The 24,120-nt window shown below is 38.7% G+C and overlaps 1 protein-coding gene across 2 annotated transcripts in view; it reads left to right on the top strand.

The window, feature by feature from the left end:
- Window positions 1–21,135: 21,135 nt before the first annotated feature.
- Window positions 21,136–24,120, top strand: part of LOC108709161 (neuroligin-4, X-linked) — a 164,113-nt gene continuing 161,128 nt past the window's right edge. For both annotated transcript variants that reach the window (XM_018248768.2, XM_041583311.1), the window contains exon 1: window positions 21,136–21,499. The gene's annotated coding sequence lies outside the window, so the exon portion shown is untranslated. The remainder of the gene's footprint in view (window positions 21,500–24,120) is intronic.

Below are 24,120 nucleotides of genomic sequence, written 5' to 3'. Positions count from 1 at the left end.
CAAATGGTTATAGGAGACTGCGTTATAAGAATAATTTTCGCCCTTCTCTATAAAAATGTTTGTATTTATAGAAACCAATGTCACCTCTGTACCACCACTTATGGGAAGTTGAATTCACCCCTATTACCAATGCTAGAAAAGCTTAATCTATAAAAGAACTATGCAACCAGTCTGTAAGTATTGAGGCTCCTGAGACTTTTCCTGCCACTCAACAACCCATTTGTGTCTTGGTCTCAAAAATATCTGATCTTAACCACTAACCACTTTTTTGCAGCTCTTGGGTTTTCTTGGGTTTTCTCTTGTATGCAAATTATGAAAGCACAATAGCCCAGCAATCAAATTTGGAGGCTTATTTATTAAAGGTCGGATTTTAGTGGTTTTAGAGGTTTTTGAAACCACAACTAAACCCACACCCACCCTCTAAAACTACACTGAATTTATTAAAAGTTCAGATTATAAAAAGCACTAACAAAAAAAGCACTGAATAATCTGAAAAATATACAAATAACTCAAAAACCTCTAAAAAAAACCTTTTTCTTTTAAAGGTTTTCAGGGCTTTACACTAAAAATATGAATATATTTTATAGTGTAACTATATGAATTTTTTTTGAGACTCATGGGAAAAAACTAAATGTAATTGTTAGTAAATGGGCCCCTAAGCATTAATCCCAAGATTCTGACCAATTGATATCGAAGTCGAAGTATTTTTCACCGAATTTGGCCATCGAACGATCAAAGTAAAATCGTTCAATCGAACAATTAAATCGTTCGAATTGAACAATTGGAACGATTTTAGCGATCGATCGATCGATTTTACTTCGATGTGTGAAGACTTAGAAAAATGGTCTAGAAGGTCTCCATAGGCTAGCATAGCACTTCGGCAGGTTTAATTTGGCGAAGTATTGAAGTCAAAGCTTTTTTAAAGAGACAGTACTTTGATTACCGAATGGTCAAATATTTGAACTATTTTACTTTGAATCGAATTCGAAGTAAATTCAAAGTCGTAGTATCCTACTCGATGGTCAAAGCATCCAAAAAATTACTTTGAATTTCAAATTTTTTTACTTCGAAAATTCCCTTGAATTCACTTCGACCCTTGATAAATCACCCCTAAGTGTGTAATTATATGCTATTACATATTAATGAATGCTTCCATAGTCACATGTAATCAAGTGGTATCATCCCTCCTAGGCTGATTTTTCTCTATAGTTTATTCCCATAAAATCCCTTTCAAACACATGTACAATCTAAAAATAATACATATGCCATAGGTGATGAAGGTGTTATGTCAATCACATACAGTTTGTGGTGCGTTTACATAATTATACTGGTATTCTTGGAAATAATGCTGTGGATCACATGGTGGATATGGTGGATTATGCATGAAGATTGCACTTGCTTTCTAAATGAGCCTTATATTCCTACATTACAGGTATGAGATCTGTTCTCCCATTATCCAGACATTTCTCATAAAGTCTGTAGGAGCAAATAGTGATGGGCAAATACATTTGTCTGTCACGAATTCGCAGTGAATTTCTGCATTTTGCTGCCGGCGAATCTCCAGTGAAAATTCAATCGTCAAATCATGCGCGTCAACACTATTCAGATGCCTTTAACGTCGGGGTCAATTTTTGAGTTTCGTGAATTTTTCGTGAAGCGAAACGGGAGAAATTCGCCCATCACTAGGAGCAAATAATTCTTATTTTATACTGCACTTGATGGTAACTAAACAATCATGTTGCTTTTCTTTAAGTTTTAATATTTTTAGTAATTTAATAGTTACTGGTGGTGATATATGCAATTAGTTTGTGCTCACTAATGGGGGCAACTGTAAACTCCTTAAAGGGCAAGTCAACCCTAAAATAAAAATTTGTATAATGAAAAAAAATTCTAAGCAACTTTCCAATATACATTTATTAAATATTATCAGGGCTTTTTAAAAACAATTGCCATTGAACCATACATCCCATACCTGTACAATACATCAAAAATATCAAACATTTTAGAGGGAATCTAGTCAGTGGACACACTGGGTACCCCTGCAAAAGAAATACTTTGAACGGGCCTGGAACACTGCAAGCCCCAACTGCCCACCCACCACTCCATGCTAGCCTTCACCCAGCCCCCGCCCCACGTCAGAGTCTACCGGCCATCTCCATCCTCCTTCCCAGGCCTAAGGTTAAGAAAGCTTCCTCTATAGTTACGCCACTGAATCTAGTTGATAAAGGCAACGGTATTGTTATAAATTATAATTGAAAAATGTTTTTTCATAATTTAGCCAACTGTAACATTATTTTTACCCAGACTAATTCAGACTTGGCCATCCAAAAGGCTTGATAAAGGGCCCTGCGTGGCCCGAAACGTTGCCAAACTTTATGTCTGCCGTGAGCCAATAAAAACACTTTTTTTCACAAGACAAGTTTGATCGGTGTGCTACAGTTTTCTTTGGATGTTCGAGATGTTTGGACCTTGAGCAGGAGGTCCTGTGGACTGTCTAGCACCCGGCACCCGAGAGGGTAATTACGTTCAGGTGAGCACTCTAACTCTGTGTGTAATTCAGACTTGGCCAACAGTGTTGCAACATTGGGGATCAAGTGGACATTTGCTAAGTGAGAGAATAAGTGAACCAGTCACACATTCTAATAAACAAATTGATTCCTAAAGTCTAATTGTTTTTTTTTCAACCCAGTGACATGAAACTACTTTACTAACCTACTGCTTTTGTATATCAATGTAAGACATGGTTATTATACGCTTTGCCTGTTTAACTTACATTGTGAAGTGCATTTGAGATAATTAGAGAGATGTGAGTCAGCCTTGGCTATATGTACACCGTGGGGGTTATTTATCAAGGTCCGAATTTATCTCAATATCGGCTGCTACAAACTCCGATCTAACCCACTCGGGTTTTTAACACTTATTTATAATTACATTTTCCCGAAAAAAAAGATTTTTTTAATGAATTTTCCCCGAAATCTCAGAATTTTTGGAGTTTTCACCCGAAAGCTCCAAAAACATTGTGAAATTGCCCAAAACCCCCGACACAACCAAAAATCAATGGGACTGTTCCCATTGACTTTTATGCAACCTCAACAGGTTTGAGATGCTGTGCTTTTATATCCAGACTTTTTAGCCCTCGGGGTTTAATATATTCCAAAAAATGTGGGATTTTTTTTAAAAGTCTGATTTTATAAAAAAAATCACAAATTTTTCGGATTTCGGGGAATTTCGGGTATTCGGAGCTTAGTAAATAACCCCCATACTGTATGCATTGGTTGCTCATGTACTGTATGAGGACTCTCCTTGAAGTTATATAGAATCCCCAAGTATATACATGCTTTTTTGTGGAATTGAGGTCTTTACCAGAAATGCACTTAATAATTACCTGTTTCTCTCTTGCATGACTTGGAGTGGATTAATATGTACACCAAAGTTTTAGTCTGCACTCTTTATTTAAGTTGTTTCAGGACCTGCAGTTTGATGGGCATTCTGTGATGATTAAACTGTTCGTTATCAAACCTTCTTCCATGTTCAACACAGGCTTTAATCAAACTAAAAGGGGTTAATTAGTATTATTGTTATTATTATTGTTCAATTATTTGTTGAACATAAAAATAATTAATAAAAGACATTTTTATTTTAAGAAGCAAGTATAAAATTAAATTGACTACTGAAATATCTTTTCTGAAATAACACTCTTCTTGTATTGGTCTGGAGGTCATTAAAAATGTTGTACCTGTTTGAAAGTTGACTTTTATCGCTTTAAGACTGATCTCATGCGTTTTGTGAGGACAATCAAATTAAATATGCATTTTAGAGATGCAAAAGGTCTGTGACTGACCTACCTATTGTTAAGAAAAAGAACACCACATTTGATCCAGAAATCTCTAGTGAGTCTTTAAATGTGTTCATTCGTATGGTGGGGAAGCCTTAAATTGGAAGCAAATACCTAAGAGATTTTATAACTTCTCCATTTAGGAACATAAAGCCTTGCAGGAGGACATTGTTATTAAAAAGGTGGGTAAAGAAGGTACCACAGTGGTGATGTATATGGGTGAAGCTTTACATCAATTGAATGATACGGTACATTACCCCAAACTAGATGGCGATCCCACATTTGAACTTTAAAGGGAAATTGATTCCTATGTAATCAAGGCACTTAATAATGGGGTAAATTATAAAAATGTGAAGGAATTTTTTATAACGGATTATCCTATGATTTCAGTATTTTATCTTCTCCCAAAGATTCATAAGAACTTACAGAAACCACCACGGCGTCTGACAGTATCTAACACCAACTTCTTATTGCAACCTTTAAGTATCTATGTGGACAAGTATTCTCAACCATTGGTACAGGAGATACAGTATTGTCTGAGTCTGCTGAATCCTTCTGCCTGGCTGAACTGTATGAACGGTATTCGCCAAATCTTTTGTGAACGATTCAGGGGTTCAGCTGAATTCTGAATAGTGGATTCGGTGCATCCCTACTTTATATGTACAGTTGATATCCAGCCTCTTTATACTTGTATTCCACATAGTGAAGGCATTATGTACAGTACATAGAGGAGGCATTATACCAATATGGGTAAGAGACACGGTTAGTTATTTTCTTGATTGAACTCCTATGTCCAGTATTGACTTAGAACTATTTTCCGTTTGAGATTATTTCTTTGTTTCCAAATAACATATATATATATATATATATATATATATATATATATATATATATATATATATATATATAACATTCTCACTGGTTTATTCTCTTGCCTTTGTAATTGTGTTTTTGGTCAGTACAATTTATATTTTTCTCAACTTCTATGGAGAAATAGGGGTCACAGTAGGGCACCTTTATGGTTGGGTTTAGTTTCCCTTTAAGGGATAAAGTAATACAAGTTGCAAAGTTCTAACTATTTGCAGTAGCCCATAGCAACCAGGATGCAAAAGATCAAAAGAAAACATCTCATTGGTTACTAGAACTGGTAAAAAGCTGTCAAATTTTATTACATTATCCATTCATTTAATATTTTGCAAAACATAAACATAAACTCGCAACATACTGTATATATATATATATATATATATATATATATATATATATATACTGTATATCTATCTATCTCTATTAGTGATGGGCAAATTTGGAGCGTTTAGCTTCACCGAAAAATTTCCAGCAAAATTTGCGAAACGGCGCCGGCGTCTCGTTTTTGACACCGGTTTCGCAAATTAATTCGCCGCGAATTCGCACCTGGCAAATAAATTTGCCCATCACTAATCTCTATCTATCTAACTATCTATAGTTATCTATATATATATATATATATATATATATATATATATATATATATATATATATATATATATATATATACATACATAATGAATGTTGCCTTGGAGTTATTTTACATAACCTATATGACAAGAGCCAACAAATGTGATGTTAATTGATACCTTTAATGGCTAATTGAATAGCCTAAGTGTTGATTAGAAGTTTATGTTGTAACAGGAATCTAGTTAACCAAAGTGAGAAGCTTCTCCACACAAAATAAAACAGGGGGTAGCCTATAAAAGACGACCATAAACACAAGGCTTATGGGATAGCCCAGAGCTACTGAGTAATGTTAAACTCTATGGCTTTCTCAGTCTAAAACATTATTTCAGCAGGGATTTACACAAGTGGAAAACAGAACGGATGATCCTGAATAGATCATTAAAAATCCTCTGGTGTTAATAAAAGAATGGTTCTAATGTTTGCAGCTTCAAACTCAAATCAAATCCCTTACTGGATATATAAGGAAGGCTTCCTAAAATTTCATCACAGATATTAGCTGAAAGTCATAATGGTTATCGCAAAGAAATATAAAATCCATCATAAAAAAAATGATGTAAATGCCCAGGGAAATCAAAGCTAATAACACTATGCAAGAAAAACAAATAAAAATGTGTTAAAAGGAATACACTTCACATTACAAAAGTAACATTAAAAGAGCAAAAGGATAAAAGAATAATAAAAAGGGGTGACCTTAAGAATACTCAGACTGCTTTCTGTTCGCTTCACTTGGTTTTCCTGTATAGCAATTAAAGACAAAGGGATGGATTGGGAGATTGCTCCTTAAATTGAGACTAAAAATATGTAAAACAATAACAACCACCATGTTTTGTAAAAAAAAATAACACAGTAACGATGCAACAATTCCATGATTTGATTTGGGATCGGGCCATGTTAAAATATGTATTAATAATGGGTGTGCTCTCATACAGATCCCAAAGTAATCTAATACTGACACAGTGTCATGAAATCTTTGTCTGCTAATGCAGAAGTTTTAATAAAGTTTTGTCTTCTTGAAGCAAGAGAAGAAGGTTTCTATGTGCAGTTTCTCCTCTGTCTAAACAAAGCTGCAGGCTCACGTGAGATTGAGCTAATGGTTATCCCATCTCTTAAAGGGGAACTATCACAAAATGAAAATTTAATATAAGCTTCATCATAGTGAAATTAGAAACGTTCTAAATGCAATCAATTAAATATTCTGTACTGACTCTGAAATAATCAAGTTCATCTATCCCTCTTTCAGCATCTGTTTCTCTTCATTCTCTTTTCATGCAGCAGTTGGGTGTCAGATATTCATTGACACACAAAAATTAGAGCGCTCACCTGTTACTCCATTAACCTTTTCAGGTGTCTGGTGCTAAACAGCATACAAGGCCCCCTGCGAAGAGCCAGTACAATTGCAACAAAATCCAAAATAGCTGTAGCACACAATTCAGTTTTGATGATGCAAAAAGTGACTTTTATTGGCTCATTGCAGACTTCAAAGACATGGCAACGTTTCGGGCCGCACAGGGCCCTTTCTCAAGCCTCAGATATTCATTGACAGTTAGATCCAATATATCTTATAGGGGGGGCTCCTTTTGCCTAGAAGATGTATTAGAGCTCACTCTATTAAACTCACCAGACATCATGTCTCTGTACATGCAGAATTTGTGCAAAAGGCAGTTATTTTGTTAGATTTTGTTTGTACTGGAATCAGTTATTTGAGTGAGATCTAATACATCTGCTAGGAAAGGAGCCCCCTTATAAGATATATTGGATCTAACTGTCAATGAATATCTGACACCCAACTGCTGCATGAAGAGAGAATGAAGAGAAACAGATGCTGAGAGGGATAGTGGAGATAAACTAGTTTCGTCCAGAATGATACAGAATATATAATTGACTGTATTTAGAAAGTTTCTTATTTCCATATGCTAAAGCTTATATTAAATTTTCATTTTCGCTATAGTTCCCCTTTAAAGGACAAGGAAAGCAAAAAAATAAAATACCATTTTTACTTTCTTTAATGAAAAAGAAACCTATCTCCAATATATTTTAATTAAAAAATGTGTACCGTTTTATAAGAAACCTGACTGTATGCAGTGAAATTCTCCCTTCATTTACTGCTGTGGATATGAATTGTCAGACGGTCCCTAACTGCTCTGCAGGGAAACAATCATACTTATGTACAGCAGGGGGAGCCCCCGCCTTACTTCCCAGCCATGCAGAACTCAAGCAGCTTTGTTTATGACGACCCCTAAGCAGCCAAGATCACACTGAGCATGTGCGCAGTCTTGGTCTTACAAAGATGTATAACAAAGTTACAAGATGGTGACCCCCTGTAGCCAACTTTGAAAGTATAAATCATTTGTTTGATAAGGCTTGTGGTGCAGTATGTTCATGTTTATGTTTAGTATACAAAATACAGCATTTCTAGCCTTTCTTTTTTAGATTTTCCTTGTCCTTTAAGCAGAATTGCAACAGGCCAGGATTCTGCCTTTTCAGCAGGATATGGATTTGGACAAATACAACTGTCTAGCCAAACTAAAGCCAAATCCTTAAAATCATGAGGCTTTATATCACACAAACAAGGAAATCATTCCTTGCCCTAATACACATATAGAAATGATGGTTCGGATTGGGTTCGGGAATCAGTGAAATTCCAAAATACTACATTTGATGCATCCCTGTAATATACGGAGAAAGTATGTGAAACATGAACACATTAAACTATTTCCTATAACATGTATTTATATTGTATTTTACATTTTATTTGCCCTTAACCAGAGCTGTATTCACTGTAGGTCAAGGTGACACCCCAGGCACCTAGTTCAGGACGTGATGTCATTGGAACAGCTGCATGTGATTCAACTTCTGCTACAAGTGACATCACAACTAGCAAAAATCGTCAACCCCTCACCCCCCAGCTCCACTGTTGAATATACACAGAATGTCTCTGGCAGCAGCTGGAGTGATTTTATTATTTTTCTAAAAAAAACCATTAATTACATTGACAGGGGACCTTGTGTCCCTATTTATGAATACGGCCCTGCCTTAAACAATAAACAAAAGACCAAATCGAACTGAAAAGATCATAGCAGAAATAAGAATGATTTGTCAATCATAAAAACATACTTCCTTACGTTTCATCTGAAAACCATGTTCACTTATTGAACATAACTCGTGTCACTGAACTCTGACTCATGGGACCACTGGTTTGGTTCTTTGGTAACTCATCTCTCCCTCCCAGCAATTAGATAGCTTGTCCTCTGGCATGATTGTGTGTATGGATGAGGTCTATCATTCTGAAATATATTATTGAAAAGTCTTAAAATACAGTCCTAATTAATGAAAATAATTTTTGTTAGCTTTGTGCTTTCTCTGCAATAATAAAACTGTACCATATACTTCATTGTGGCTAAACTGCATGAATCCATGCGCCATACTGTCTTTTTTATTTTTTTAATATTTGACTGCTTATAGTAGCCTTAAGGCATGGAGCTTCAAATTACACGAAGATCCTTTTCCTGCCAAACCCAGGTCACAAAAGCATTGCAGATTAAAATATCATAATTGAATTAAGAAAAATAAATTGTTCCGTGTCCTGTCACCAGTGATAGTAATTGTGCTAGAGGAGAAACCTTGTTTAAAAGATGAATCATTAATAGCTTTCCCAGAGACATACATATTAAGAGTGTGTAATTACCAGTACGACTGTAAGTAAAACGATACACGATGCTCCTCATTTACTAAAATAGGTCTAGATGCAAAGTGGAAAATTGGTGCAACCTCAATGTTATTACCCACATGGCCACAGTTTGTCAGAATACCAACGCCTTTTGCATATTGTGGGGAAATATCCATATTAATATGAGATCCAACTAAATGAGGTGTGGTTAGAGAGACAATAATAATCTCACCGAGTAGTAGATGTGGTCTTAGTGCACCAGCCCCAGACCCCCAGCTTTAGGGAGCAGCATGCCAGAAAATTCAAATAAAGAACAGACCTGTCCGGCACTCAAACGGATCCACAGGACCAGAAAAATTTCAAGTTAAAAAATATATCTTTAATTTACAACGTTAAAAATGTATACTTGCATCTCCATCCGCCCTACGTGTTTCATACCCACCAGGGCACTTAATCATGGGCTATGATTAGCCCATGATTAAGTGTCCTGGTGGGTATCAGGTGTGAGCACTAAGGATACTATTAGCAGTACATTCTTTTCAGAAAAGAAAAGTGGTCACCACTCCATTCTCGGAAGAAATTTTAATGTCTAAAAATGCAATAGATATAGTAGGAACCCTGTTTTCTATTGTAGACGCTGCTTTAAGTAAAACTCTTATTTCTGAAGAAACTGCTAAATATTTAAAAGTGACGTTCCCAGTATGCCCCATATTTTATGATTTACTGAAAATACATAAACTTGACAGACCCCCTTTGGGGAGATCAATTATTGCAGGCATCAATTTACTTGGGGAACCTCTCTCAGAATTTATTGACTTTCTATTACAACCTTTGGCATTTAGGCTTACAGGTTTTCTTAAATATAGTTCCCATGTGATCACCCTACTAGAGGGTAAAAAATGGGAAACACACTTCTCTTGGGCCACCATAGATGTAGCTTGTCTTTATTCCTGTATACCACATGATTTAGGCTTGACAGCAATAAAATATCACTTAAACAAATTTAGTACTTATTCACAATCTCTTTGTGGCTATGGAGTTCTTGTTAACACACAACTTTTTTCTTTTTGAGGATAATTTCTACTTATAAAAATATGGCACTACAATGGGGGCAAAGCTTTTGCCAATCTATATATGGGGTGGTGGGAAGAGCTTAACATCTATCACGACACCAACCCTTTTCAAAATCAGATTGTCTTTTACGGACGCTACATTGATGATTTGGTCTGACACCCACACCCAATTTATAGATTTCACCAAATGCATTAATAGTAATACTTTAAATCTTAAATTCACATATGAAATGCATACTATATCTATTGCATCTTTAGACATTAGGATTTCTTCCAAGAATGGAGTGGTGACCGAAAAGAATGTACTGATAATACTCTCCTTAGTGCTTCATCTTCACACCCCTTCACATCTGATACAAAATATTCCAATAGGTCAATTCTTATGGATAAGACGATTATGCACAGATTGCAATGATTTTATAACAAAATCATGTAAACTTTGGGATAGACTTTTGATGCCAGGTTACACTATGACGTTTCTGACCCACGCTATCCACAGGGCAGTTTTTACCCCCAAAAACTCACTCTTCTCTGAATATAGAAATACAAAAACATCAGTTCCTAACCCTCCAGCTTCTACTTGGCTGACCCATAAGGGGTCTTATAAGTGTTGGTCAAAAAATGCATCACGTGTCAATATATGGCTGTGTGTAGTGAATTTTCTTCCGTTAACACCTAAAAAAAACCCTTTACGATCAAAGAATATGTCAACAGTAACACACGCAATGTCATTTATCTCTTTTTATGTAGAAAATGTGGTAACCAATATGTTGGGCAGACTGGCCTTACATTAAAAGAAAGTGCACGTGAACACATTAACAACATAAAAAAATGTATACAACAAATTATTTTATGATTCCTTTTATAAATAAAGTTTGTTTGTTTTGAAATCATTAACTGAGAGCACCAAGATGGCCACTGAATTGATGATGTAATTTGCATCATACTCTGCTATTCTACTATTCTACTCTATTGGTAGGAGCTAATTAATCCCGATAGCCGTTTGGTGCTTCTTTCCTTAAATATGTTTTGTGCTGTTTTGTATGTTGTGCTTATGATCAGTGTTGATACAAAACACGTAAGGCTGTGCCATGGTTACCGAATAAAATACATTTTTACACATCTTTGTGGAGGATTGTTCCATTGAGTGACTATTGTCACGGTCGGCACCCTAAATTCAGAACCAATGCTGAGCACCCTGTTCTCGGCTCTTGCTTCTGCCTTTAACAGCAGTCTTTCATCTCGGGGGGAGCCCTTTGGCTAATCAGATGCCTTCTCTCTGTCTTGCGCCGGCTATAATGAAAATTCGTCTGTGGCATGGCACATGTGACGCTTCATATTCCGAAATCGCCCAAAGTTTCCTCGACTTCGGAATGCGAAGCGCTGCGTGTGCCATGCCGCAGGTGACTTTTAATTATAGCTGGCGCAAGACAGAGGGAAGGCGTTCGGGGAGATTAGTCGCCCCAAAGAAGAGGCGATTAGTCGCCAGGCGACTAAATCTCCTTGAATTGCCAGGTGTTCCCTTAACCTTAGGACATTTATGCACAGATGGATTTTTCAGTGTTTTTTCTGCATTTAAACCCAGGATTGAGAGCAAATAAACACATTCTCTAATTGATTATATTCTGGCTGGCTGTAGTCATGAGTGTTCTGAGTTGCGTATTATTCCATTTGCGTTTCAGTGAGTTTATTTAGATGCATCTTTTCTGCATTTTCTTGCACCTGATGTGTATTCAGCTATCAACAGAATAGAGGGTTATGCGACAATTCTAAGGCCCAATATATTGGTTTTTGTGCTGACAGATAATGAGTGGGTCCCTAAGCTCAGTAAGTGACAGCAGCACAGAGCATGTGCAGTGAATCAGCAGAAAAGAAGATGGCGAGCTACTGGGGCATCTTTGGAGACACAGATCTTTACTGCTAAAGGGCTGTGGTTGCCTTCTAAAATAAAGGACAAAACAGAAAATGGTGTATCATAATTGCTACCGGTCTCTGTGCTCTGCAACAAGAACACAACACTAATTGAGTTTTTCATTATTGTATTAGTGTGAGTTGGGAGGGGAAGGGTCAGACTGGGGTATGTGTGGCCCACTGGGGCTGTCACCTTAGAACCAACAGCCCCTCCACCCCAGGAGCCAGCCTACATCCCCCACCACACACACACTTACCTTGCTTACCGTTACATTACTTGTGGGTGCAATCATGAGTGGGGGAGGAGAGCACAGTGTCCTGGATCACATCACAGTGGGACTGGGTCAGAGGGGCCCAGGGTCAGACTGGGCCAGTGGGACACCAGGAAAAGACCCGGCTCTCATGGGCCCTGCTGTCCCCGACCTCCCTCTCTGACCCCAGTCAGAAAAACAGGTATGTGCATGCACACGGGGGGAGGGAGGTTGCAATGGGGAGTCTGGAAAGGGCTTTGCAGTAGGCCGGCCCTGGTGGGGCCCATAAGGGCTGGGGCCCATTTATTTTTTTTGTTTACCATCAGCCCAGTCAGACCCTGGAGAGGGGGGGTGCCACGTAGGCACAGAGTAGCTTTTCCTATGAGGCAAAGTGAGAACTATGGTCATTTTAAAAGAAGAATTTCCACTTTATAAAATGACAATTCAGCTATTTTCATGAAGAGAAACAAATCACTCTCTCTTTGCACTGACGATGCCCCCTCTGACCCCTCCAACACAATTGAGATAAGCATGAGGTCACATCAGGGTTACAGTCATTCCTGCATAGGTGACCCCTCTTGTACCCCCTACTTATTCCCTAATTATATTCAGAAGCACAAGTATAGAAGTAACAAGAGACACAGGCCTTAATAGAGCCTTGTCCTTACCCCCTGTACTATGGTGGAGCCTGTGCCTTCCAACACTCTCCACTTTGCTCCACACTCCCAGTACAAGTAACACTGCAGCCTTTCCTTGGAAGGGAAATAAGTGCGCTTATATATGTACCGTTTCTAGCCTACTTCTTTTTAGATCTTTAATTGGGTTTATTCATATTATTATACTGTATATATAAACCTGCAAGGAGAACGATTTTCTGTTTCCTCCTAAACGTCTCACATTGAAAATATTTTCTGTTTTTTAACTAATATAAACATGGACAATCGTTATGCAAATGAGTCATTTGTAGAGAACGTGCATTTGTCACCTGGGATAAAAGCCTGGCGTTTAAGTAAATGAAGGATTGTCTCTCACCAGAAGAAGAAGAAGACATCTGTGAGTGACAGGCCTGCTGTGTTATAAAACAAACCTCAGATGAACTCGGATTTATGGAACATGCATAACAAAGTGCAATTAAGAATATTAATCAGTTGATCTGAAATAATTCAATCAATATAACTTATCAGTGTCATTCAATGTAAAATGCAAGAAAACCTTAAGAAAGTAAACGTCTGGTTGATATGGGACAGGTCACTGGTATAAAGTCCATATGGTCATCAAACATGAAATCATCATAATAAACATCCTTTGTAGATGATTCTAATTATAGGCTGGAACTATGACCACAATTATCATTTCCAAATTCTCTTTTTTGAATTTGTATTATTTTGCATGCACATCTATTCTTCTCTGAACCACTGCAGAATAATATGCTGTTTCTTTTATAAATATTTGTTAAGTTTTGTTATAAACTCTGAAACAACCGAAAGAAATTCAGTCGTTTTGTCAACAATAAGGATTATACTGCTTTCACACAGTTTAATTAAGTGACACGACGTACAAAATTAGATTATATCAAGGGGGTGGATTAAATATTAAGGGGAGAGACGAGTTGTGGTAACACATTTTCTGACACAACGAAGGCTTAATTCACACCCCAGGCTCTCTAAAGACACTAGCTGTACCAATTAAGACAAACTAGATTTTTCCTTTTCATCTTTTTTTTTTACATGAAATTTATTGATTTTATACTTCTTTGCAATGATAAAAAGAAGCACAGAGTTTCATGCTGAGGAGGAACAGAGAAGCATGCGGGCTCCCCTACTTCCATGCAGCGCTATAGATTGTCAAAGAAGCTCAGCTGATATCCTTATTTTTGAAATATCTCCGGCTTTATAAAGATGTCTAGCCCAAAGTCTACATGCTGCTTCACTGGCGGATCCATTTTTTACTTAGCAGGTTTCTCATCATAGGAGTCATGCTGTTATATCTGGTAAGAAAGTAGCTGCTTCGCAAAAATTTGTGAAATGGCAAAAATTAGCCAAAATGCATTTAAGCCTATGGGCGTCAATTTTGTTTTTGTTGCGCGACAATTTTTTAACCCATTGGAGTCTATGGGGCAGATTTACTAAATGGCGAATTTTTCCCATTGACCGCTTTGCACACTTCACCAGGTGCAAATTCGTTACCACTACGCTAATTCACTAAAATGCGAAGTTGTGTCCTCAGTGCCGAACGCTGCTGACGTTTCATTAGCAATACTTCTTCAGTGCTACCTTTTCATAGCAAAGATTTGCTAGCGTTCATTTATGCCTAATGAAAAGTCGGTCACTAGTGATCTTACACTTAGGCAATTTGAAAAGGGCGGGTACATTTAAGTTGGATGGACGTCTTTATTAAGACAAAAGAGATCATATAATGCCCTAGACATGAGCCCACTGTAAAATGAATGTTCCATGGCCCTCAAATGTCTGCGGAAAAATGTTAACCCAAAAAAGTTCAAGTTAGGACTTTTGCAGACAATTTCGCTTAAAAAAAAGGAAAAGTCGCCAGCGTTTTTTCAACTTTAATGCATTTTCGGCACCAGGATATGATGTAAGTGACATAAGATTGAAGAGGATGTAGCTTCATCTAATCAGTTTGCCTGGTCTGACGTGGCGAAGTCAACTTTGGCGAAAGAGGTAACGTTCAGTAAAATCCGCACTTCAGTGAATTTGTGGAGCAATGACCATTCGCCTGAGCGAATAGTCACCTGGCGATACAATGCGAACTAACACTAGCGACAGTCTCTTTCACTAGCGAATTTTCATCTGCTCCTGTTAGTGAATTGGTGATGTCCCTGCGGATGTGATCTCTGGCAACAAGTCACTAGTGTTAGCCACTTCTCCCATTACTAAATCTGCTCCTATGGGCGTCATTTTTGCGGTAAAACTTCGCTCATCACTAGTTATGAGGCCATAGTTGATTTACACTCAGAATCAGAGTGTGTGGAGCATAATGAGTTTGCACTTGGGTAAAAAGCTATACAGAATCTGCAATTGTGAATCATAATCTTCTGAATGGTTTAGAAAATCTCAAACCATGTAGAAGTCATGTAAGAAGTAGAGATTGCAACGTTTATAGTCGTATACTAGTGTAAACCAAAGAATCATTGGGTAGATCAAATTTGTGTGTCACTCATGCCTCAGTAGATCTCCTACATCAGTGGTTTACAGATAAATGAGTTTCTTGGTCTTTTTTTGTTAACTACAGAAATTAACATTGTCCCTTTGGTTGAGTATTCAGTAACAGGATGTTTCTAGGGATTCGCTGCACAAAGTACCTTAGGACTCTCACTCCCTAGAAACAGGGAACCCACAATAAGCAAAAAGCAAATAAACTCAGTGGTAAAATTAATTTTGAATTTCTGTAGTTTTGCCGCTCGTCAAAATTATTCAGACATTGACTTTAATGCTTTTGGATAGAATAGGCGCATGTGAAAATAATTTTGACTCCCATTGACTTCAATGCGTTTTGCAAATTTTTTGGGACAAATTCTCTCATCACTAATCCTAGACCCTAACCAGAGAGCTGCTGAAATTCCAGATTGGAGCTCTGCTGAGAGCTATTATATTCTACTGTTGCTGCTGTGACATTGAACTACGATTTGAATTTGAATTTAGACAATTAAAGGAAAGACATTATTTTGTTTGTAGGAAGAAAATGGGACAGTTTGTTTAAAAGGAAATTCGGTTAACCGCACACCAACCACCTGCACTGCATTAAAAATTTGCAAGGGCTTGCCCTGCAGCTAAAAATCCTGTGTGCCAGTGAAAATCTTTTCTACAGTTTGTTTAAAATCAGCTTCCTAGGGCACCCAGTGAAAAATCAGCTGATTTGAAGGATTCAGTAACGCTATAATGTACAGTATTGATGTTCTACCTGCAATCTAATTGCCAGTTCCGTTTGCATTTGTTTAAATTTTAGAATTCTGGGAAGAATCAAAGTGAGAATGTCCGTTTGTGGCTGACTCATATAATTTGCTGTTCCTGTGATTAAATCACCATGTGAAACATAATCCAATGGCAGAGCGCACAGGATAAAGATAATGGATTCCTTATCAGCTCCTGATGATGACAATCCCTTGAGATGTGTTTATAGAATTAAATAGCACAGAAAGGAAGAGATAGGGGATTTAGTAGAAGAAAGTCTGCAAAAGGTTTTTAGGTTACAATGGGGCGGATTTACTAAAGGGTAAAGTGGCTAACGCTAGCGACAATTCGCCAGCATTACCGCCATTGATAAATTACTAAAGGCGGAGGTGCCAATTCCCTAGTGAAAAAACCAGACGCTATCGGTCATTTGCACTCTATCGCCAGGCGACAATTTGCTCTGGCGAATGGACGTTGCTCCGCAAATTCACAAAAATGCGGATTATACTGAACGTTACCTCTTTCTCCAGACTTGCCTTTGCCAGCTCAGACCAGATGAAGTGCAATGGAGTCCATAGATCTTCCTCAATTTTCTGCTACTTACATCACATACTGTGAGTGGAAAATTCATCAAAGTTCAAAAACACACTGGTGTATTTTCCTTAATTCAGAGTGATAGGCTGTAAAAGTCCTTCAACTTTTTTTTTTGCAACCAGTTTCCCCCATACATTTTCTAACATAAAGAACATAAACTATACAGTGGGCTCATGTGTAGGGCAATATAACAACTCTTTTGTCTTTATTATGGTTCCCTGGACTTGTGTAATTAACAGTGGAAATTCAACTTTAAATTTCCCGCCAATTACAAATTAACCTGAGCACAAGACCTCTAGCGAATTTGTGCTAGGCAGAAATGAACGCTAGCGAATCTTTACTTTGAAATGCTCTCATTACGGAAGTACTGCTAGCATAAAGTGGCCATGGTTCAGTGCCCAGTACCAAACTCTGCACCTTAGTGAATTGGTGTTGTTTGAGTGAATTTAACCTGGCGAAGTGTTGCCCCTATGAGACCTACGACAACCCTATGGCATGCATAATGTCTCCCAGCTGCCAGAATAGGAAGCACATATAATAAAATCCCTGCCACAAAGGAATTGCAACAATGTACAGATATTTCTCCCATTTAAAATGGGCACAATTGTAGGGGGTGCCGGGCACATACCTCTTCTGGCTGTCTACTTCCTAGTCTGCAGTCTCCTGAGGGATCTTCTGTCTCTTTGCTCTCCAATGCGACTCTCGTCACTCCCGTGTGACTGACCCCATGCATTACTCAGCGCAGGATTGAGCGCGGGGGAGCAGTGCAGACAATCACGCTGTGCCTAGGGCCCATACATAAAAGTACAAGCTAAACAGTCTTTGCAAAATTCAGTGCAAGGTACAAAGAACAGCACTGCCCAATGCCATAGTCACATTGTAAGTACAAGGCTCTCCTTCACCTTAGTGCCTTAGTGCTCCCAAATCTAAACGTCTGAAATGCACCCAATCTAGGGGGGTTGAATAATTAACACTCCAATTCAAATGTTTGCCACAACTTGAGGTTTTTTTTGTTACAGCTCACAATTTTGAATTAAAGTTTCAAAAACTCAAGTTTACAGATTTATTAAGCAGATGAAAAACTCAAAGTCATAAATTCAGAATCTAAAAGTCAATGGAAGACAGGGCCGGAACTAGGGGTAGGCAGAAGAGGCAGCTGCCTAGGGCGCAATGATTGGGGGACGCTGGGCAGCTACCTCTTCTGCCTACCCCTAGACCGAACCCACCTGGAAATCTGTTCACAGTAAGCGCCGCACGCTGAAGTGAATGTGAATGCCTTTAATGCGCATGCGCGCCGGCCCGCCTTTACTGCACATGCGCGCCGGGAACGGGAGAAAGGAAGGGGCGAGCAGGCGGGCTGGGCTGCCAAGGGCACCCGGCCTGTTTGGCCCGCCTCTGATGGAAGATCACTTTTTTAAATGTTTTTCGACCTTGTAAATTTACAGATTTGAGGTATTGTATTTTTTTTTACACAATCTAATTCCATCCAGTATTTCAATTTAAATTTTTTAATAAATATACATTTTTTATTAAATGTAAGTTTATTCAAGTTGAAGAATTGTATGTACAATAGGGGGCAGATTTATCAAGGGTAGAATTTCGAAGTAAAAAATACTTCTAAATTCGACCATCAAATTAAAATTCTTCTTGGCGAAGTATTGAAGTCAAAGTTTTTTCAAAGAGTTATTGATTATCGAATGGTCGAATATTCAAAAATTTTTACTTCGAATCAAAGTCGAAATAAATTGGAAGTTGTAGTGTCCTATTCGATGGTCGAATTATGCAATAAATTACTTTGAATTTCTAATTTTTTTACTTCGAAAATTCCCTCAAATTCACTTCAACCCTTGATTAATCTGCCCCTAGGTGTTCCCTCTCCTACCCCCTACATATTAGAGTTGAGGTAATTAACTCATAAACTTATAAACATGTATATCAAGGAGGAAGCATATATCTCATTCATGTGGTTATAATTTTAGACATACAACTATTGTTTTCATTCTCATGGTCATTCTCATGGTCACAGTTCTGGGCGTATGGCCATTATTTTGGCATATGTCCCCCAGCTGATGTTCCTCTCAAAACTCTGCCAAGGGATGGATAGACGTTGCGTTGAATTCAATCGGTGATGTATTAATTTTCTTACAATATATTATTCTTATCTAATATTGATAATTGATAATATCAGTGTGTGTGTGTGTGTGTTTTATTTCTATCCCTGCACATGATAAGTCTGCCAAGGGAAGTTTGTGGCAAGACTCCCCCCTCGCCTGCATCACCTACTAATAGAAGAAGAAGAGCTATGAAGTTGGGGGGGGTCTATAGACCAGTGATCCACAACCAGTGGCTCATGAGTAACATCTCAAACCCCTTGAATGTTGCTCCCGTGATAATTTTTGAATTCCAGGCTTAAAGAAAAGCTTTAGATAAAATAAAAGCAATGTTTACTGCCAAGCAGAGCCTCCTGTAGGCTGCTAGTCCACATAGGGGCTACTAAATACCTAATTACAGCCCTTATTTGGCACCCCCAGGAACTGTTTTCATGCCTGTTTTGCTCCCCAACTCTTTTTACCACTGAATGTAGCTCACAGGTTAAATGGCTGGAGACTGCTTCATTACACCACTGTTATATTTTCATTTATTAAAACAAAATGTGGCTCCTCTAGTGCAGGGTGTGCTGTTCCAATGAGAAGATAAGGGAGGGTAAGGGGGTGACCTGAAGTCCCTGAAACACCCCTGGATATAATGGTGATTGTTACTACTGTTAAATCTTGTGATTGTGGGGGCCAAGCCTAAATGTTACTTTGGGATTTGAGCAGTGGTGTAACTATAGCGGAAGCAGACCCTGAGGTGGTGGGGGGGGCAGGGGGTGCCAAGACTGTGGGGTCAGCTTTCTCTATAGCAAGGTCCCCAACTTTTTTTTTACCAATGAGACACTTAAAATGTAAGTTGGGCAGCAATAGAAGCATGAAGAAAGTTCATGGGGGTGCCAAATGCTGTGATTGGCTATTGGTAGCCCATGTATGGACTGGCACACTACAGGAGACTCTGTTTGGCAGTGCACATGGTTTTTATACAACTAAAACTTCAAGCTTGGAATTCAATAGTCACCTGTATTGAGACCACTGGGAGCAACATCCAAGGGGTTGGTGAGCAACATGTTGTGTATGAGCCACTGGTTGGGGATCACTGCTTTATAGCATTAAAATCCCCTCCCCCACTTGTCTGTGTAAGGGTTTGGCGGGGGCCGGCACACTCTTGTTACCCCAGTAGATTTGAGGAAAATGGTTATTTGTTCAAGAAACTCCTGAAAGTTCAGCCAAGGGATAGGATTTGGCTTAAGATGCAGATTCGGGTCCTTTAGACTGATCTTATCTGCTCGTGTATTGGGCCTCCCGACAGGCCTCCCTGACCAATATCTGGTCAAAAAAAGCAGAATATTTATTAACAGTTTTGATTTTCCCATCGATCGAGGATCGCATCGGCTAGTTTATCCTTGTCCCATCAGCACCTATTCTCATAGTTGTGTGATTTCATTGGTCCGATATTGCCCTGCCTTTGGTGGGCATATTGAGAGAAAGATCTGTGCATTGGAAACCTTGACTAACGAGCGGATCTTGTAATGTATGGCTATTTGCTCTCCTGGATATTGGTCCTATGGCTAAATAATGACTGATCTATCTGTTATATATTTGTTATATATATATCTGCCAGACATTTAGACTGTAAGCCCTATGGGGCAGGGTCCTCCGGCCTTTTGTCTCCTTGACACTGAGCACTTAATCTGTATTGTAATTATATTTTATATTTATGTGAATTGTATTTCCAATAACGCACTTATTGTTACTTTTTATTTCAATGACCCCTTGTTTGTTACTACTAATTTATTGTTTTGCTGTACAGTGCTTTGCCCTCAAGGAGCGCTATACAAATACAAATACAAATATACATACAGTATTTTGTTATATATCTGTTATATATATATATACATATCTGTTACCTGGTTGGGAGCTGAGAGACATTAGCACAAGGGTGTTGCACCTTCAAGGGCTTGAAGCACAAACTGCATTGCCCAATATCTTTTATCCCCTCCACCTTGTCCTCTGCTGTCCCTGACTCTCTCAATGCCCACGGGCTGTTACACATGTGACTCCTGCCGCTAATATCGTGGCGCAGTTGTGTTCCATATAAATATAAATATATGTAGAAACGTTCCCCCCTCAGCACCTTAGCCAGAATGAGCTGCGCTTGTTATTAGTAGATGTAAATACCGGTTTCTATAGAGATGATTCAGTCTGTAACAAACTATTGGCTGTGGGCTTTGTACATTTCATTCAGTTTGCTCCAATCGCTAAAGGAGACTGTACAGCCTGGTCCTTCTCCCTCCTCAATCCTTTTTTTCTCTTGCAGATCCCTCTCTCCCTCTCTCTGTGTGTCTCTCTCTGTGTGTCTCTGTGTGTCTCTGTCTCAGCTCAGACAATCACAGCTCTTCACTAGCAGAGGCTCCTCACACTGATCCCAATGAATTTCATGCTCAGACAATACTCAGCTCTTTTCCTTTTTTTTCTCTCTCTGCCATCGACACATCGTGGTGTTTGTGGAGCTGACATTCCTCTGGTCGGCAAGAGATCGCCTTGGATTGGAAACAAAAGCAGTTTATTTGTATGAAGCCATAAAGGGAATCGCTTGTAGGAATTAGGAATCTCCTTCATTTGACTGCGCCGGGAGCCTGTGCTTTTCCCTGCGTCTCTGCAGCAGTAAAGGTAAGTGAATTGGAGACTTTGGATTCCCTGGATGTGACTGGGCTTTGCTGCACTTCTCTCTGTCACTTCTTTACTTCCCCTGTCCCCCCTTCTGGAGGCTTCAGATCATTCCCAGCTCATGTGTCTATTTTGCTGCAGTCGCATGTGTGGAGAGAGAGAGAAGGTAAAAACAAAGGGGCTGCTGTGAGTTTCACCTCTCAGACTAATGCAAAGAGTCTGGGGGGGAGAGGATAAAATGCAGAAAAGGAGTCGCAGTTTGTATCTTTCTCCCCAATGTTACTGTTTATTCCACTACTGCGCCTGCACCTCTGTATTGTCATGTGTGGGGGCAGATTGGCAGACAGGGCACATGGGGGTGTTGGATTGGGTTGTTTGGGGGCTGCGCTGGAAATGAAGGGCATTCTGTGAAGCAGAGGGGTGGGGGGCGATGCATAAAGGCGATGCTCATGGTTTCTCTATTTTATTGCCAGGCTGCAGGTTACATTGCAGGAAACAAATGCTGCACATTCAGTAGGAGCCCAAATCACCAGCAGCAACTGCAAAGTTTACAAAAATGCTGAGAGTAAAGATCCCCCCCATCCTTGATATATTGTCCATTTACAGCCCACTCTGCAGTATTTGCACTCTTTAACCCATTAGGGCAAATCCTCTCCAGAACTCAACCCTCAGTAACAATATGCAGTTTTTCTCTCACCCATCCCTTATTTAAGAGATGCGGCTGATTTTTATGTTGCACACATTAACCCACGTCGATTGAAATAACACAGGCTGCAAAGCCCCTTCACAATTCTGCGTACAGTGCTTTTATTTTATCACTCCAACTGTAATATTCATCATCAATGTCACGTTCAGTGACAAATATTGTGCCGGTTGATGCAGTCGTATATTATAGGAGCAACGTTCCCTATGTACAAGGGTGGATATCAGTAATGGTACCAGTCTCTCTGATCAGATCCACACGGATGTCTCACAAAGGGATTTCTGGGAAAAGTTCACTCTTAACCATTTCATTGCCAGGGGGCTTTGCAGGCCCATTTTGCAATAGTGGTGCATTATGGAACATTGATGAAAGAGTCTTTTACTGTCAATGATTCATGTCACTGCAATGATCGAGAAGATTTCATTTCCAGCATTCAGGGTTTTGCAAAAACTGTCTCAAAGGGTTTACAGTAAATGTGCTAGTACAGAGCAGTCGATTGTTGGGTGTCTCTTTTATGGCATTGCTTTTGACTCTATTAGCATTCATATCCACATGCACATTACATGCGACCGTTGATGCTCCAATAACCCTGGAATATTGTGGCAAAAGGACCCCATAGATCTTGAAACTGCAATTGACTGTTCTTCATGTGTTGCTGAATTGCTGGCTCCACTTGTATAAATAGACCACCCACTATGTCATTTTAGGCTGATCACCCAAATTCCATATGGATTTTGCACATATCAAGACTTCTAGCCAAGTGCATCATAGGTCATTTTATGCTGCATTTTGGTGCTGTGTCCATTCTTTCTCATCCCCGTTGGCTGCTCTGGAATCCTATAAGACAATTTTACTAGAAATAATATATCTCAATATTCTTGGGATGGAAGCAGAAATGACATGAGAGGAGGGTCATTTTGGATACATTTGTATTATTTAGCAAAGGCTCTGGCTTTTTCCTCGTTTTTTATGTTAGTGCCTTTTGGTTTTTAAGAATTCATGCTGCGTTTTCATTAGCAGGATATAAATATATTGGACTGCCTTCATACTGTAGTGAGTCATTAAACAACTAGTCCCAACAGGAGATGATTCTAGCCAGTGGTAAATTACAGATATCATAGAGCGGGTTAGAGCTACAGGAGACAGTGTCTGTCCTTTAAAGATGAATCCACAAGGTGGTAGTGTGTGCACTTTTTTCTCGACAACCTTTTATTCTTCACTGGTCACTTCCATGAAAGATTTAGTTTGATGGACATATAAGGTCTCTCCGAGAGTGATCTGTTTTATATTTAAAGACCAACAAGTGTATCAACGTCTTCATTATACACTTATGGCCTCCTCAGTCCAATCTGATAAATCCAACTATTCTAAAAAGAACACATTGGCCAGGATCAAAGGAACTTAACACTTTATTGGCTTAGTTATGTTTTTTTATAGCATTGATCCCATGCTCAAATTTGTAATTAGGGGCATACTTCTGTCGAATAGGAATGTGCTCATGCAGAACATCCAGTCACTCACTGAATGATTAGTTGTTGACTTTACTAATTAGAAATCTGTTCTTCACATTCTAGAGTATTATGCCATTGCAATGAAATTATTGACAGCTATTCCCTGCACGGTTCTGGAAGATTTTCCATTAGTCTTAAAGTTCAGGACATCAATCTCACAAGAAATGCAAATGAAAGTCAATAAATAATTTCCAAAGGATATCTGAGTGCCACTTCTCTGCTGTACTGTATGTTTAAACAATTCATCCGAAACGCTTGGGAACTCTCACTATTTTGCATTGTATTCAATTAGCCGGCCTACAGTGAAATGTCAGTGTTGATTGTGCATGCACCAATGCAAATGTGAGTCTGAGGAAACATCTGAAACAAGACTGTTTACATTGTGACTCATGTACCTAGAGAAATGTGTC

The sequence above is a fragment of the Xenopus laevis genome, chromosome 2S (genome assembly GCF_017654675.1).
Source record: "Xenopus laevis strain J_2021 chromosome 2S, Xenopus_laevis_v10.1, whole genome shotgun sequence".
Lineage (NCBI taxonomy): Eukaryota > Metazoa > Chordata > Amphibia > Anura > Pipidae > Xenopus > Xenopus laevis.
The sequence above is the reverse complement of the archived record's forward strand: the minus strand, read 5'-3'. Positions and strand labels throughout refer to the sequence as shown.